The sequence below is a fragment of the Pinus tabuliformis genome, chromosome 1_2, assembly GCF_031772625.1.
Source record: "Pinus tabuliformis cultivar Carrire ecotype Pingquan chromosome 1_2, CPIR1, whole genome shotgun sequence".
Taxonomy (NCBI): Eukaryota; Viridiplantae; Streptophyta; class Pinopsida; order Pinales; family Pinaceae; genus Pinus; species Pinus tabuliformis.
The window spans coordinates 660099192-660104496 of record NC_142298.1 but is presented as its reverse complement, the minus strand read 5'-3'; the positions used below and the strand labels follow the sequence as shown (position 1 = coordinate 660104496).

Sequence of the window (5305 nt, the reverse complement as noted above, 5' to 3'; positions counted from 1 at the left end):
TGAACATTATCAAAGAGAAATTTGATTTAGTCTTTCCACCAAAATGAATGCAAATTGTGAAATAGGTTCACACTTAATTGGGTGAACTCATGTGCATATATCGGACCAGGGTTTCTCACTTCTAGAGGCTATTTACGTTTCAACCATAGAAACTTGATTCTAAGATTATTAGGTATAGTGCGGAGAACCAAGGCAAACGCATGGGCTATATGGTGAGAGTTAATTATGCGGTATATGGATTTCCATTTGATATAGTTAATAACACTAATTTATAAAATAATTATTTTTAGCGTATGTAATTCTGAGTTCTCCCTGAATAACCAATAACACTAGAATAATTATATAAATAATATGAATGGTAAATGTGGATAATATTAATGGTAGGTGAGGATAGTCATTAATTTATATAGGTATTAAAAAATTTATTTTATAATATATTTCATTTTGGTAAAATTAAAAAAGCCTAAAAATAATTAAATTATAATTTTATTTCTATTTCTATTTATTATAAAAATAATTATTAAACAAATTAAATATATACGAATTAAAAAAAATGCTTAACAAGCATTTTAATTTTAGAAATTTACTCTTACTCATTCGTGAAGATTCTTAATTTCTAAATAAACTTTGTCACAATAGTATGGACTAATACCGTTTTTCACCAATACTACATGCCACAAAATACATAACCCATTCCATATAACACTTGTTCATAATTATTTGAACCTTTGATTCATCAATATTATTAAGAATATTCTAGAATATTTTGGCAAGGTCAAATCCATACCATCCATTATAGAACCTCTATTACAAAATAGACGAAGCGTAAGTGCCTATAGGCATCAACACAATAAGTATCAAAATACTTACTTCAATATACATCTAATTTTGCTAAATTAACAAAATGACAAAAACTAACTAAATTGTAACTTTATTATTATTATTTAAATTAATATATAAGTTAAACATATATACATTTAAAATAATATAAAACAAAATTGTTAACAACTGGAAAAACTATAACTCACTTTACATGACACATGTTTATATGATGTTTTTTAAAATTAATCAATTAAATTAACAGGGAAAAAGTTATAAAATATTATGTAAACCATGAGATCAAAGGTCAAGCCAAAAAGAGAAAAAAAATACATAACTAATTTAGAAATAAATCTCAACATTTGATTTGTATATACTAGTAAAAATATTCTAGAATATTTTGTAAAAATATTTATATAATATTTTTATTAATTAACCACTTGAATTAAAATGGTAAAAAAAACTAACTATTTTAAAAACTCTTTACTCTCTACCTAAATAATTAAACTAAAATTCTAAAAACATTATTGAAAAATAAACACACTTATCTTCGTAATAATATATTATTAGTCTAAACTATTCTTAATTCCAACCAATACTATGCAGACATAACAAATAGATTCCGGCAGAGTTTTTCTGTTTGGTTGGTTTCGTTTTATGTTACACTATTACCTTTGCGTCGGTTCCAATTTATCCCTATACACTCTAGCAACATTGGACATTTCGTTGGGTTGTATTCGGCGATGAATAGAGCAAGGCGCGCCAGCTTCGGAGGATCCTGTGCAAAAATAATCCGTTGGCTTCCATGTGCGCAGAATAAATGAGGATGGTATTGGAAGGCGAGCCCTATTTCCACCCCTATATACCCATTAATACACCCTCTAAGGACATAGGTACATGGAACACTCTGACATCTATTTACCAGTCAATCCGTATACGTAATTTTCAGGCGAACACTTTCTGGTTAATAGTTATGGAGATGTTCATAGATGTTTGTATTGATGGTCATTGAAACGCGGAGGCATGCGTAACATAGGTCCATCCATTCTTCTGATATTGATGGCCATGAAATGTCTTCATACTAAACACAAGACGCGAGCTCGATTGGTGATAAATACGGTATACGAAATGATGTATCATGTGGAATCAATATTGTACGCATTAATACCATTTATTTATATTCAAATTCAATTTGAACTGGTGAACCCGCCCCGCCCAAATTCGAAATTTGAACTGTGAACCCGCCCCGCCCAAATTCGAAATTTGAACTTGTACCGATGTCATCGAGAGTGACGATGATAGATCGATGTCGCGGCAATCGCCACGGAGAGCGCTACCTATCGGTACAGAGCTGCGAGAATGGATCAGCGAGGAAGAATGGACTATCACTATTCAACAGAATTGCGATGTTGATTCCCTGTGATGGGCCTATCTATATTCGCTTACTTGAAGATTTCAAAGCTAGTTTCAACATTACTTTTCGACATATTTAAATTGCAAGCGGCGTATCGAAAATTTGAACGTTTATGGTGTCTTAGTTGAAGTTTTTCTTTCTCGTCCTCGACCTTCTCGCGATTGCCTGTCTGAGACATGCTGATTGAGCAGATGAATGGAAATGGCGAGGGGCCGGTGATTGGTATCGATCTGGGGACGACATACTCTTGTGTGGGAGTATGGCAGAATGGCAGAGTGGAGATCATCGCCAACGAACACGGGAATCCAACCACTCCCTCCGTTGTAGCCTTCAATGATAAAGGGCTCCTTATTGGAGAATCCACTGAGAACCAAGTTGCCAGAAATCCCCACAATACAGTTTTTGGTCAATAATCATCAACTACTATCTATACGATTTTATTTGTTACATTCTTCCTCTTTCCGTCAGATTTGAATATGTTTCTGGAGTTTTTGTTCTACTCCAATATTTTCATACTGAGTTGTTTTGTTAACATATGGCAGATGCAAAGCGGTTCATTGGAAGGAAGTTCTCTGATCAGTGAGTTCAGAGCAATGTGGGGCTATGGCCTTTCAATGTCATTCCAGGAGCTAGTGATAAGCCCATCATCATTGTGACATACAAAGGGGAGGAGAAGCGTTTTGCAGCCGAGGAGATCTCTGCCATGGTTTCAACAAAGATGAAGGCGATTGCCGAAGCTCATCTTGGGACTACGGTGAGGAAGGTTGCCATAACCGTTCCTGCATGTTTCAACGATTCTCAGAGGCAGGCAACCAAGGATGCTGGTGTCATTGCTGGATTGAATGTTATAGGAATTATCAATGAGACCACTGCTGCTGCTGTTGCATATGGATTGGACCGCAAAGCTAATAGAGTTGGTGAACAATTTGGGTAGCGAAGATTTTGATAACAGATTGGTTAACCACTTTGTACGAGAAATTCAGACAAACTATAGAAAGGACATCAGCGGCAATGCCAGAGCCCTAGTGAGGCTGAGAAAATCGTGTGTAAGGGCAAAGATAATGCTCTCAACAACTGACCAGACCACCATTGAGATTGATTCTCTCTTTGATGGTATCGACTTTCATTCCACCATTACTCGGGCCATGTTCGAAGATGTTAACATAGATTTGTTCAAGAAGTGCATGGAGACTGTTGAAAAATGCCCGAGGGACGCCAATATGAACAAGAGCTCGATCCATGATGTGATTCTTGTTGGTGGGTCTACTAGGATTCCCAGAGTGCAGTTCTTATTGCAAGACTTCTTTAATGGCAAGGAACTATGCAAGAATATTAACCCAGATGAGGCCGTAGCATACGGAGCTGCTGTTCAGGCTGTTATTTTGAGTGCATAGGGTCATAAGAGAATTCGAGATACGCTTCTGGATGTGACTCTTCATTCACTATGGATTGAAAAGTCATCTGGTTATATGACAATCCTCATCCCAAGGAACACCGTCATCCCCACATACAAGAAGGAAGTCTATTCTACTCACTCAGACAACCAACCTAGTGTGTCGTTTCATGTGTATGAGGGTGAGAGCAGTCGAACCCAAGATAACAACTTGTTGGGCAAATTTGATTTCTCTGGCTTTCCCCTGGTTGCCAGAGGAGTTCCACAGATCGAGGTCTGCTTTGATATTGAAGCCGATGGTATTCTCAACGTGTCTGCGGTATTTATGAGAAGAACAAGATCGTCATCGTTGGGTAGATTGAGCAAGGAAGAGATTGAGAAAATGTTTCATGACGCTGACAAGTACAGGTCCGAGTATACAGAGGACATGACGAAGAAAGTGGAGGCCAGGAAGTCCTTGGAGAATTATGCTTACAACATGAGGAACACTGTCCGAACGATGAAGGGTGTTATTGAACAGGCCATCCACTGGGTGGACCAAAACGAGCATGCCAATCTCGATGAGTTTGATGGCAAGATGAAGGAGCTCGAGAGTATTTTTCAATTCCATAAATCATAAAGATGTGTCGTTGTGCTATGTGGGATTTTTTATACGACGCAGTCCATTTTGAAGTATTTTGAAATCTCTAACCTCGAGCAAACAAAAGGTCCGGATATTTTACAGTTTTTTTGAATTATGAAAAGAAAAAGTAAATTTAATTAAAACCCGTTTGTTCTCAGCGTCCTTCAAACTACCTATATATCATTTTGAATTGCGTGACGAAATTATTGGACATTTTGTAAATCTGATGGAGTGTTTCTTTTCTAATATTAAATACTATTTTCCATCGACTCCCATATTTAATTGTCTTATACATTAATATCACTTAAAACGTTTATTAACAATTTGTTTAAGTGAATTTAAGCAGTATCATGAACATTTGAATTCTGATCAAAGGCCTTTATGTAGAAGTCCTTGATTGTTATTATCAATATGAAGGATCTCTCAAGTTCTTGATTGTTATTATCAATACCAAAGGTATGGATCTCTCTAACCGAAAAGTTAAGGATGTGGCATCGATCTCTCTAATCGACAATTGGTGAAGGCTTAGTTTGTAGGTTTATCACAATACATATTTTTCTGTATATCGTTTCAATATACATAGTTTTCTATATATGGTTTCAATACATATAGTTTTCTCTATATCGTTTTAAAAGACTTTAGTATCGTTTCAATATACATAGTTTTCTTGCGATGAATTCAATAATATAGTTTTCTCTACATGGTTTAAATAGATATAGTTTCCTATGGTATTTTTTTACACTATAGTTTTCTATTGCATCACATAATAGTTTTCACTATAGTTTTCCCTCTCTTGCATTGTATAGTTTGCATTCTGGTGGAGATTCCGTATAATCTCTTAGTATGAGAAATCTATTAAGAAAATCACTAGCAAACACATTATTGTATAATTTCTTTATTACATTGTAGAGTTCAGGTTGAAATTTTGTATACTTAAAACATGTAGGAAATTTATTTATATATTGCATTTTAATATATTTTGTATTGTTATTGTTGGCATGGTTTTATATACTTTATATTGTTTTGTTTTATATTATGTTTATATTGATTTTTACAA

At 34.9% G+C, this 5305-nt stretch overlaps 1 pseudogene; it reads left to right on the top strand.

The window, feature by feature from the left end:
* The first annotated feature begins 2424 nt into the window (after positions 1-2424).
* LOC149207411 (heat shock cognate 70 kDa protein pseudogene) lies at positions 2425-4245 on the top strand (annotated as a pseudogene).
* Positions 4246-5305: the final 1060 nt, after the last annotated feature.